Source organism: Carettochelys insculpta, chromosome 2, assembly GCF_033958435.1.
Source record: "Carettochelys insculpta isolate YL-2023 chromosome 2, ASM3395843v1, whole genome shotgun sequence".
In the NCBI taxonomy this organism is placed as follows: Eukaryota; Metazoa; Chordata; order Testudines; family Carettochelyidae; genus Carettochelys; species Carettochelys insculpta.
The window spans coordinates 194174625-194188143 of NC_134138.1; the positions used below are offsets into that span (position 1 = coordinate 194174625).

Consider the following 13519-nt stretch of genomic DNA (forward strand, 5'->3'; position numbering starts at 1 on the left):
AAACAATGTGAGTAAAAATTTTCAAGTCTTATTTACTTGCATTTAAACAAATAAATGAAAACGAAAACACTCCCTAGAGGGTTGTAATCCCACACAGTGCAGCACTATGCTAGGACGTGAGAACCAGAAAGCAAAAATAACTAATTTGCAAATAGTTTTATTGTCTGCGTTGAGAGACATGCTCAAAGCAGTTTGCATACATGCTGAAAATAAATTTGATCTGTAAAATGATCAATTTTAATAATTCACGATGTTACTAATCCTGATACAGAAATTTCTGTTCAATACTCAATGTGGTTTTTATCTTGACAGTATTTTGACAGAGTTCCTGTAATGCTTCTAAAGCTGATCTCTTTTATTTTCTACTAAATATAGTAGAGAAGAGAGATTAACATTAAATAGTGCTGCCTTGGATTAATAATACAGTGTTAACAAGGGCAAACATGAGGTCTTATCAAAATTACATCTTTATTTCATAAAAGAAGTTCACATTATAGTCTGTGGAATGCAGCAGCGATTAATTAATACACCACTAAAGAAGAGGAAATAATTCCAAAGTGATGAAAAGATGAAATTTTATCATGTTAATTTGCTCAATATGTAGCATGTTGGGATGGGTCTAGCCTGCTTCTTTCCTGCAGAATGAGAATCTGCCAGTACTGAAAGGGAAGTATCGATTTTATCATGGTATGGGAATGCAGGATAGATAACCCTACTTAGGAGATATGTGAGGTGGTTGTGGGGAGTATCTGATGATGTAGGATAATGTTCTAGTATGGGCATACCCAGAGTGATTGCTACTACAGTACTGCAGCAGATGGCTCACAGAATAGGTGATTACAATTACAGACTGCTGAAGACTTCTTATTTGCTGCTGCTGTTGAAGCTTAACTGTGCTTTCTAGCAATGGGATCCATGCACTGGTCCAATGGCTCTCTTGTCCTCACACCTGAACCATTATTCTTGCCTCACAGCCAGATTTTCTATGGCTGTGCTGTTTGTTGGGTCCCTCAGGGACGTTGCAGGATCACTGTTAGTCATTGCAAGCAATAGGACTTGAGCAGGTGCTTAAGCATGTGCTTTCCTCAGTTCAGATGGGTGGCTGAATCAGAACTACAGCTGCAGCTACTCACAATTTGCACTATTCTGAAAAACTTTTCAGAGGATGGAACTGTAGTTTTCCTTGTTGTTGTTGTAAGTCTTGTTTATTTTGAGTTGCATTCAGAATATGTGGGGAGGGGAGGAGGCATGAGCCTTGCTCAGGGAACTCAGTCTAAACCAGATATTAGCTGAAGAACAAACAACATTCAACAAGTAATTTTTCAATTCCAGCCATCAGTGTACTCTAGAATGCTCTATAACAAAATTAGACTCTCCTCCATGAAGTGAAGGTTCGAGCAGTGCCACGTGCTCTGAGTAGGAAAACAAGCTAGGTTTCTGAATCTATGTTTAGGTGCCTAAAAATGAGGTTTCCAAAAGCACCTCCATGATTAAGTATACAGACTCATTGAAGCAATGCAGATCCACCAGGGCACTTTGCTTGCTGTGTGCATTGCTCTTCTGGAAAATAGTTCTTTTCCAAAGTATTAAACAACAGACCAGGCAGCAGAATATTTTGAATTCCCCATTTATATTTAACTGTCCCTGTAAAAGCCAGGCATGCTTCATTCTTCCTCATGAGGCATCCCTGCTCTATGCATAAAAGGACCAGCCTTCTGGCTCCAGCAGCTGGCCAGCAATTTGGCAGGAAATCTGAAATCTGAGCTCAAGGCTAGAGGGCAGGTGCAGAGAGTGGCCTGTGTGTAGCCATAATGAGTTTGCTCTGTGTGGGTAGAATCTGACAGAGTCCAAAAGGAAGGAGGTTTCCTGATTGCTGACTGAGGTTGGGAGGATCTGAAGCTGAGAAGAGCACTGGGACCACTTGTTTGCTGACATGATAAAGGTCACAATTTATCAGTAAAGGTCCTTTGGAGGAATTCATGCTGGTCCAAAAGTTGGAGGAAGGGTCTGCATCCAGAGCAAAGGGTGGGAGTTTGAAAGAAACTACCAGAGCCAGAAGAAGCCTCCCCTGCCCCCATTAATAAATTACTCATTAATAAAGTAATTGTTAGTACACATTTGTTTTTCTTTTGGGGCTCATACATTAGGCAGTTTAATACTTGGTATCCCTTTTAAACACCAAATTAAATATTGGGCTCTATTAACGTACATGTCTAAAAATGTCTCCTTAGCCCCACTTGCATCTGCTGCTCCAAGGTGGGAGGCTGACGCCTACAAGAGGTTGGAAATTTTTAATAGCACACACTTGAGGGCTTAGATGTATGAGTTGTCAGCTGAGTGTTAAATGCAGCACAGAGAAAAGAGAGAGGCCCAGTGGCATGAAAAGGAAGCTGCCAGGCAGACACGAAGCAGCGTCAATACTGAAGGCAGTTCAGCCAGGCCATTGCCACATCCAGACTGGATTATTGAAGTAACCCATGAATGTCAGGTTTGCCTTGAAGGTTACTGGGAAAGTGCAAGTTGTGTGGAATTGAACCCCTTGGGGCTTTATCCTGCAGTGTGCTGGGCATTCCTGTAAGGTGCTGAGTGCCCATGGGAATGCTGAGCACTTTTCAGGATCCAATCCTTAGTAGCTATTCATAAAGCAGAAGGCATGAAGCGCTGTGTCCATAGCCAGCTTTCTAAGGGTGCATCGACACTGCAGTCAGAGGTGTGACTGGCACCCCTGCAGACCTAGCTGAGCTACCCTTGATCTAGCTAGCTGATGGCGGAAGTGAAACCGTCTCACAAGACACGAGCTGCTTAAGCACACACAGACAGCAGGGCAAGATCAGCCTAAGTCATGCAGCTTCAGCTACTGACATTGACATTCCCAATTCACTTTGGGAATAAGGGAATTTCGAAGTATGGCACTTATTTCGAAGCACCTGCGTCTATACAGCCAGTCCGCATTTCAAAAGCAGCACTTTCAAAGCACGACTGGCTTCCGTTATGCTAATGAGGTGCTGAATAATCATATCCGTGCCTCATTAACCTGCTCCAAAGTGTCTCATTAACTTGCCCCTTCTGAAAGGGAGGGGCATGTGTAGACATGGCCATTTGCTGCAAACACATCCCTGAACTCAAGACAGGCATAACCTATCTGTTCATAGGAATGTATGGTTTGGGCTCTGAACCCTTCCCTCTTTATGTCCCTTTTATGTGCCAGCTGAGATCAGCCAGAGTATTTGAGCCTCTGCATATAAGGATCTGTGTCCCAGCAGAGCCACAGGGGCCTTGGTGGAACCTGTTGGAGACGTGGACATGATACCTCATTTTTTTTCCTCACCCCAAACCGTAAACAGAGGAATAAAAGGGAAAATATGAGATGGAAACTTTGTAGTTTTCAGGCCGCTATACTCATATTTTCACAGAGGTGCACTGGCCATTGGGACCTGATTCAGCACCATAGAAGTCTGTGGGTATTTTGCCCTTGTGTTTGATAGTAGTAGGATCAAGCCCTTAAAGATTTACACTTTCTGTTGTAAATCTCTATATCTGTGTTATGGTTATAATTAATATAACACTAAAATAATATCTTGTAGTAATGGTAATACCATCAAAGAACTCAGAAGAAAAGAAGGCTTAGTCATGGGTCCCATGGATTGAAAACATTCGTAATTAAATTTGTGACTAAATAAAAAAATATCTTGTAGAAATTTCAGAATTCACAGTCCTCTTTTGATGTATATTAAAAGTAGAGCTCTTAATTAATCACAGTTAACTGATGCAATTAACTCAAGTTAATTGCACTTAGTCACACTGTTAAGCAATAGAATACCAACTGAAATTTATTAAATATTTGTGGATGTTTTTCTACATTTTCAATATTGATTCCAATTATAACAGAGAATACTAAGTGTACAGTGCTCAATGTATATTATTGTTTTTATTAAAATATGTGCACTGTAAAACTGATAAATAGTATTTTTCAATTTACCTCATGCAAGTACTGTAGTACAGTCCCTTTAGTTTGAAAGTATAACTTACAAATGTAGAATTTGTTTGGTTACATAAATGCACTCAGACAAAACAATATAAAACTTTAGAGCCTATGAGTGTACTCAGTCCTACTTCTTCCTCTGCCAATTTTTAAGATAAACAAGTTTGTTTACATTTATAGGAGATACTGCTGCCATCTTACTTACAATGTCCCCAGAAAGTGAAAACAGGCATTCATTCAGACAGCACGTTTGTAGCTGGCACTGTAAGGTAATTACTTCCGGATATGCTACATTTATATACCCCTTCATGTGTCAGCCACCATTCCAGAAGATGTGCTGATGAAGCTATTGAAAAAAATGCTTTAATTACATTTGTGACTGACCTGATTGAGAGAGAATTGTATGTCTCCTGCTCTGTTTTATCTGCATTTTGTCATATATTTCATGATATCAGTCTCAAATGATGACCTAGCATATGTTCATTTTAAGAACTCTTTCACAACTGATTTGACAAAACCCAAGGAAGGTACCCATATGAGAATTCTAAAGTTAGCTACAGCGCTCAACCCAAAGTTGAAGTATCTGAAGTACTAACCAAAATATGAGAGGGATGAGGTATGGAGGACGCTTTTAGAAGTCCTTAAATCACAACATTCTGATGCAGAAACTATAGAACTTGGACCGCCAAAAAATCAACTTTCTGCTGGTGGCAGCTGACTCAGATGATAAAAATGGACATGCATCAGTCTGCACTGCTTTGGATCATTATCAAGAAACGTCTATAATCAGCATGGCTGCATGTCCTCTGGAGTGGTGGTTAAAGCGTGAAAGGACATATTAATTTCTTGCACATCTGGTACGTAAAAATCTTGTAATGCCAGCTTCAACAGTGCCAGATGAACGCCTATTCCCACTTTCAGATGACACTGTGAAAAAGAACCAGTCAGTGTCATCACCTGCAAATTATAATCAACTTTGTTTTTCTGATGATTGGCTGAACAGGAAGTAGAACTGAGGGGACTTCAGTAAGTAAGTGGTATTCTATTGTATTGAGAACTTATTTGAAGATGTGGAGAATAGACAGTCCCAGTGTATGCTTTAAACAAGAAATTACATTAGTTTTGTTGCATTGTTCCAATAAATGTCAGAAATGTATGAATGGTATATAACACAGAAGTCTACTTCACATTGAAGTTCAATGTGGTATACCTCACTGGCCACATATAAGCAAACTGTGATATTGATGTGATGTATACGTGCAGACCTTGCCACCTAGTAAAGAAAAATTGCCTACTGGAAGCCATTTATGTCAGTTTAAGCCAAATGACCAAATCTTACACAATTGAAGTGAGTGGCAAAAGTCTCATAAAACCACAATAGTGCAGGATCCATTCTCTATCCCACCAAAATTTTAATCCCTAGTGATTAGTGAATTATAAATGCATACACTTAATAGATGTGAAATAAAAATACACTCAAGGGAGTCTTTTGAAAATATTTTCATTTTACCATCTCTAGGATTTCTGGTGGGTCTGTTTTTTCCATGCTGAAAGAATAACTGGCTGTGTTGAGCTAACTCATTAGATGTTAGGTTTCTGACTAGCTGTGTGTCGCTCATTTTGACCCCATGAAAATTATCCTTGAGTACAGAGGGAAGAATTTTTATTTTTGGCAATTTCAGGAGTGAGCAATGACTAAGACAATGCAGGCTGACTTCCTGTTTGTAATGAAATGTTAACTAAATTACTTAAGAATCAGCTGTTGAATAGCAAGCATAAAACATAGTTCTTAACGTTGCCGTGCAGTGCTTCTGAATGAGCTACAGGAATGCAGTCTGTTTTGTCCAGTTAGGTATTTTTGCTCTACTTTAAAGATTAAGAAAAAATGTTATGCCAATTATCTTCAAACCATTATACTTTTATGGTGCCTTCTAATTAATGAAAGTGAAATCAAAGCAGTTGGATCTCAGTCAAAGGAAGAATTCTGTCTCTCTCTTGCTGTCTCACTCTCAGTTGGACAGATCTGGTATTTGTTTTTTTAAATTAAAAAACTTTTATGTCAAAAACACATTTGAAATAAAATATTGGAGATAGAATTAGTAAACAGCCTGATCAAGTGAATGGAGTGTCTAATGGTGAGTCAGGTGATCTGGATTCTGTATTTTGGCCGTGACACGTTCCCTCTGAATAATTTTGGGCAGATCACCTACACTCTCTGTGCCTTTGTTTCCCTGCCTGTAAAATTAGAATAGTAAGGTCTACCCTTCTTTATAATGTGCATTGAGAGCTACTTCAGAAAATGTGTATATACACTCACCCCTCGCTATACAAGCACAATTGGTTCCCAGTGATCTGCTCATTGGCAAAAACTCATAAGAGGTACATTAAATTACCATTAAAATACATTTAAAAGTGTGTGGTTGGTTCCTAATACTCCAAACTCAGCGAAGCAGTGGCAGCAGGTGTCGCTGCTGTGGAAAGGTAAGTGAACCTTGGGTTGGAGGGGGGTTTGGAGAGGTTTGAAGGCTGGGGCAGTTTGGGGCCATGAGTGGGAAGGAGGGTTAAAACCTTCAGGTGGCTCTGGTGGAGGAGGCGGTGGTTTGTTCCTCCAGTCTGCAGCAGAGGTACCTGGAGGGGTGCAGCGGGCAGGGAGGTTTGGAAGGGGACAGGGTGGGTGTTGGGAGCGGGCAGTGGGGGGGATGCGCGGGGAGCTGTGGGCTGGGGGAATGTTGGGACTGGGTGGGGCAGAGTAGGGGGAGTGTTGGGATCTGGCTGGGTGGGACTGAGGATTTCCACGCGCCCTGGCCAGGGACCCTGCGGCTGGCTCAGCTCCAGCCACGGGGCTGGGGGTCTCCCTGCCCCCTGGTTAGGGACCCCACGGCGGGCTCAGCTCCAGCTGTGGGGCTGGGGGTCTCCCCGGTCCCTGGCCAGCAACCCTGCAGCGGGCTCAGCTCCAGCCGCGGGGCTGCTGGTCAGCCTGCGCCGCAGTCAGGGACCCCATGGCAGGTTCAGCTCCAGCCGCAGGGCTGCGAGTCTCCCCACACCCTCGCCAGGGACCTCAGTCTGGGCTCGTATGAGCAGGGGGAAGTTCACTTGGATAGTGAACAGTGGTAAGTATATACATCCCTCGTTTTAGCAAGTACTCGTAAGTAGAGTACTCATTAAACAAGGGATGGGTGTATCTAATCAGGTTATAAGCACTGAAACTACTTTTATCTTAGTTTTTGGAACAGAAGGCTGACTTCCAGTTCTTTTTTGTTATGTCTGTTGCTGCATGATTGTAATTAAGATGGCTACAGTGGTGCCTTTGTGACACAGCTCTTGCTTATTACAGTAAACTTGCATATCTGGCAGCCCTGGCACTGGGAGATTGCTAGATAGTCAAATATTCTGGATATTAGAGAGGTATCTATAGCCATGTATAACACTAAAGAAAAACAAGATTATATATTCAGAAACATAGAAAAAATGTATGCAGAGTGCTTTATTTACCAACAAAAGTAGTGTTGTGCTTTGTAAACTTACACTGCATTTGCTGTGTTTATTTGTGTTTATTTTCACTATGCTGTAATTGTAGAAAAAGGTAACTAAAATGTACTTGTGGTTAACATGCTGATTGTTTGAGAGTTCCAAATTATAGAATGCTGGATATAAAAGAGCTTACTGTATATTGCATGCTCTGGGCCAGACCACAGATGTGTTAAAATCAATTAAGCTACACTGACTCATTCAGTTGAGGTTCTGGCTGATGATTTCTGCATAGTTATTTTAAATGTCACAAACTTTGATTCTCTCTTAGCACATCAGTGAAGAAATGTGGACTTAAAATTTGGAGTGGAGAGTTGAAAACTGTTGCAGGCAGTGATTATTTGATTTATACCTTTAAATATACTAGGTTACAAGACGACTCTAATTACGATTGTGAAGTCCGCCGCCTATCTTGCTGCAGCCTATAAAACAGTAAATGTTCCTAAGAGTAATGAGAATAAAGAGCTAGAGAATAAATAACCTTGACGTTTCTCAGTTTTGTAATTGTCTCGAAATTGAGTAAGCCATAAATGAAAAATATACACTTGAGAGATGCATAACAGAAATTATTACCATTCTCAAAGCTGGCCAACATGATCTGAGGGCAGAACTCCAAAAGCAAGAAAGAATTATTGATTGTAGCAAACTGAATCCTGCAGGCAGCTTCCTCTTTGCTGTGATGTGCAGAAATGGGAGCAAATTGAACTTTCTAATGGATCAAATTATTTTTTATTTGACATGTAACCTAAGATTTATAGTTCCCTTGCCATGCTGGTTGGATAAATGTTGTGTGCCCTCCTATTAAGAAGTGGTTGGTTTTAAGCATTATAAGGGTGAAAATGATCACTTCTTCCTAATCCTCCTCTGTAGGTTTTCCACACTACATTTCATTATTCTCATGATTAGAACACTTAGTGCTCACTGAAGAAACTCATCATATACTTTTAAATGTACTGGGTTATCCGACTTTAGTTACAGTTGTGAAATCCCCCACCTGTGCTGCTGCAGCCTATAAAACTGTAAGCCCGTGTCTACACTAGCCAAAAACTTCAAAATGGCCACGCAAGTGGCCATTTCGAAGTTTACTAATGAAGCGCTGAAATGCATATTCAGCACCTCATTAGCATGCGGGCAGCCGCGGCACTTCGAAATTGACGCGGCTTATCCAGACAGGGCTCCTTTTTGAAAGGACCCCGGCTACTTTGAAGTTCCCTTATTCCTATCTGCTCATAGGAATACGGGGACTTCAAAGTAGCTGGGGTTCTTTCAAAAAGGAGCCCTGTTTGGACGAGCCGCGCAGCAGCGAGCTGCGTCAATTTCAAAGTGCCATGGCCGCCCACGTGGTAATGAGGTGCTGAATATGTATTTCAGCGCTTCATTAGTAACCTTCGAAATGGTCATTTGCGTGGCCATTTCGAAGTTTTTGGCTAGTGTAGACGTAGCCTAAATGTTCTTAAGAGTACTGCTGATAAAATAACTTTCCATAAGAACTGGTGGCAGGTGGTTTGGGGAAAATTCAGTATTAGGAGTACTTTGGAATCATCCTGCAAAAAGTAGCCAAGCTGATAGTTCACAGAAAATGAGTTTACAAAAAAGAAACCCAAAAATGAGAAGGCGGAGACATTAAGCTTAACGCCAAGAATCAGAGGAGTAGCCATGTTAGTCTGTATCCACAAAACGAGGAGAGGTCCTGTGGCACCTCATAGACTAACAGATTTTTTGGAGCATACGCTTTTATGGGCAAAGACCCTCTTCATCAGATGCATGCCTGGGTCTTTGCCCACGAAAGCTTGTGCTCCAAAATACCTGTTAGACTAAGGTGCTACAGGACTTCTCGTTGTCTTAACTCGAAGAGTATCCAAAAGGTTCAGGCCTTTGCCCCAAAGTTCCCTGATATCTTTATTTTAAAGCTGCTCTTTCCCTAATTCACAGAGTAATGCCAAGGGCGCAGGAAGGGAAAATGGGGGTAGGAGAATGATGTAAAGGTAGAGAAGAAAAACAGAAACGTTTTGTATGAATGGAATACATTCCTACAGAATGAACATTATTTTTTTTAATTGTTCATGAAATGAAAAAATGTATATGATTTTCCAGTTTCAGCCCAAATACATGATCACTGTTTGTAAGGTCTACAACAGCTTGTTGAAAGATACTACTTTAACAAAATATTAGTAAAAAGGGAAAACATTTATTTCTAAGTTTCTCCATGCTAATATATTTCTGCATACTTTTTCTCTGCATTATAATGCACAACCATATCAGCTTATAGTATGATATCATATCTCTTAAGCACACTTGATCTCAGTAACAGAATGCATGGTTCAAGGATGTGGTTTTTGTGATTTAAGATTTTTTTTCTCTGAATCTGAGCTGAACCAATGTCTCAGAATGATAAGGGCCAGTCATTGTGTTATTAGAGGTTTTGCACGCCTCCTGTGAATGTGATGACAGTGTAGTATGCCAGGGAGATATAGTCACAGTGTTTTATTTAGTGACAGCTGTAAGGAAGGAAAGATACGATGTTTCTAAGCTCTAAGGAGACTTTGCTAGAAGAAGCTACTTTTTTTGCATGACCAAGAACCTGTCAGTAGGGCCAAAAACCCTGCTCCAGGTTCAACTTCTTTAATACGGAACTCTCTTGTCCAACAACATCTGTAGTCTGGCATGATTGTAGCCACTCATGTGACCCCTTATCATGGTTTCCCCATCTTTAATATTCATAATGACTTCAGGCAAGTCACTTAATAGACACTTGCAGTAAGTAATTTTCTTCTCCCTCTTCCCCACCCTTCGCCCCCACCCCTTCTGTCTTATGTAGCTGATTTGTCAGTTTTCATTTAATTTTTTTTCTTTCAGTTAAATTCTTGTTTTGCCAGTTTACTTTCATCAGAATTCCAGATCTGAAGAAGTGGGTCTGTCCCACAAAAGCTCATCACCTATTACATTATTTTGTTCATCTTTAAAGAGCTACAGGACTGCTGTTTTGTTTTGTGAAGATACAGACTAACACAGCTAACGCTCTGTTACCGATCCTGGGTTTGGCCAGGTTTCCCACAGTCCCATAAAGTTTGTTTACAGCCACCAGTCCTGACCCCTAAATGTCTTCTGAGAGCCCAGTAAGCAGTGGAACTGTTGGTAATGCTGCTGGACAATATTCACCTCGCGTAGTCTGGAAATTGTCTCCTTCGGCACCTGTCAGGTCTCAAGGGTGTCGGACTAGAGAGGTTCAACCTCTACAGTAATTCAGAGAGACAAGAATCCAGAACTAAGAAGTGACTTTTGCCCTAGTGAAGTAATCAATAAACACACTAATTTTTCAGTGAATGTAGTGTTTAAGTTAATGTAAATTAAAAGTACCCAGGAGAGCAATTTTTCCCAGTGACACCATACAGTGCATCTGAGAAATGAAGGAGGTGAAGGCAGCGGTGGCGGAGAGGAGAGATTAGACCATCCTGCCCTTAACCCAAGGGCTACACTACTGATTCTGGTTGTTAAGCCGCATTGTCCCAGAGTGACAGACAGATTCACATTGCCTGCAGAGTGTCAGAAGTACAAGCAGCATCCACACGCACACCCCTGTGCCCTTGCCCTTATGGGACATTGTGACACCCACTGAGTTTCTGAAATCCTGGTTAACAGAATGCAGAGCTCTGCCCAAAAAAATCTGCTGAGCAAATTCTGCTGACTTCCTGCAACTGGGGTCACACCTTTGAGATGAATCTCTGATGAAAGGAAACAAGAATCATAGAATCACAGAGCTGGAAGGGACCTCGAGGTCATCAAGTTCAGCCCCCTGCACCAAGCAGGATCAACCCCAACTAAGTAATCTCAGCCATGACTATGTCAAGCTGGGACTTAAAAACCTCTAGGGATGGAGATTCCCCCACCTCCCTAGGCAACACATTCCAGTGCTTCACCACCCGCCTGGTGACGGAGTTTTTCCTAATATCCCACATACACCTCTCCTTCTGTAACTTCAGACCATTACCCTTTGTTCTGCTGAGAACAGTTTCTCTCCATCTGTTTTAGACTCCCCTTCAGGAAGCTGAAGGCTGCTATTAAATCACCCCTAAGTCTTCTCTTCTGCGCACTAAATAAGCCCAAATCCCTCAGCCTCTCCTCATAGGTCATGTGCTCCAGCCCCTTAATCATTTCTGTTGCCCTCCACTGAACCTGCTCCAGCACATCCACATCCTTTCTATACTGGGGGACCCAAAACTGGACACAATACTCCAGATATGGCCTCACCAGCGCTGAATAGAGGGGAACAACAATCTCTCTAGATTTGCTCAAAATGCTCCTCCGAATGCATACCAGTATGCTATTGGCCTTCTTGGCTACAAGGGCACATGGTTTGCTCATATCCAGCCTTTCATCCGCTCTAATCCTTAAGGTCCCTTTCTGCCATACTGCTGCTTAGCGAGTCGGTCCCCAGCCTGTAACAGTGCTTGGGATTCTTCCGTCCCAAGTGCAGGACTCTACACTTCTAGGGAAAGTTGTGGACATTCTGTAAGACATACTGGGAACTGCAGGGTTTAATGAGAAAGTTTAGGTTAAAAGGATTGTGCTTTGGTATTCCTGAGTTATCAGTAAAGCTAAATGACAAGTATGTGAAAAGTTTGGTCTTACACAGCATGTGTAGACTGTGTAGGAACACAGCTTCTATCTGAGATATTTATATGAGCCACAGTGCTATAATAGCTGAGTACTCACAGTCTTTAATATATTTATCCTCACAATAACCTAATGAGGTTCAGAAGTGCTCTCTAGCCCCATTTTACAGGTGAGGGACTGGAGCCCAGAGCTTCAAAGGTATTTTTACACCTAACTCCAACTGAAATAAAGCTTACCCCGGAAGTTTAGCAGAATAGGGAATTGAAATGAAGCCTCCCAAGGTAGTTCTCTAAACACAGGCTCCTCTTCTGTCTTGTTAAATTTGAAAAATATATTGTTAGGTACTGACACAGACAAATTGCAAAACTTTGAAAGAAAATGTGATTTTGTGACTAAGTGAGAGGATAGAAAGTTTATTTTGAACCCCCTGCTGCAGCGCTTCTAATATGCTTGGCATCTTTGTGTGCCTCTTTTAGTATCATTTGTGCTGCTGATACTGCTTCTTTCCTCCTTTTGAATGTGATCATTTCTGCAAGAAAAATAGCACCCCTTTTGGGGAAAAGTTGTGTCAGATTTTGGTGTGTGTCGTTTGCTAAGACTGGAGGAGTGTTTTTCACATCTTCATTACAGCTGTTCTAACTGTTTTAACTATCCCTCTCAATGCTCTGTTGTCATGTACATTAATCAAGTAAAAACTCTTCCCTTTTCTTTTTTTCTTTTTTTCTGAGGGTAGGGGGGTGAGTTTAAATTGAAAGGATTTTACGAGACATAATTGTTCTACAAACACAGGAAGTATGATGGAGAGAACAGTCTGCTTGATAATGTATCTAGGCAAGAATTCCAGTTTTTTAAAATAAAGTCTTATTTCTTAATCTATAAACTAGGTGGTACACAGAAGACTAGCTAACCCAATTGAAACTATCGGGGGATTTAGATACATGGAATATTTTGTAGTAAATTTTAGCCTGAACAGTGGGATTAACATCTTTATTATTATGAAAAGCATTATGCAATTCTTAATGGCTGCAAGTGGTCTGGATCTTGCTTTTATGATTCATCCAAAAGATGGACCCTCAAGTACACAGTGCTCCCTAGAAGCCCACTCTGACATTTGTTCAATATGGTTCCAAAAGGCAGCTGGATGCTGGCAAATGCTGAATCTACTCACATTTTACCAATGCCATTTCCTACAGCACATAGATCACTGGAAGTCTTCCATCAAAGTATTGGCGAAGTGCAGCTCTTCTTAGATTGAAGGCTTGTCTTTATTGCCTCAGTTAAGCTACTCCACTCAAATTAGCCGTATTGTATTGGCCACACTGTGAATCAATGCTCAAACTACACAGAGGACTGGGGGAGCAGAGTAATTGGACTAGCAGTTGATGGGCTGTGCTA

The 13519-nt window shown here is 41.3% G+C and overlaps 1 protein-coding gene across 1 annotated transcript in view; it reads left to right on the forward strand.

Moving 5' to 3' along the window:
* MYRIP (myosin VIIA and Rab interacting protein) overlaps positions 1–13519 on the forward strand; it is a 390058-nt gene that overhangs the window by 240798 nt on the left and 135741 nt on the right. The window lies entirely within an intron of this gene.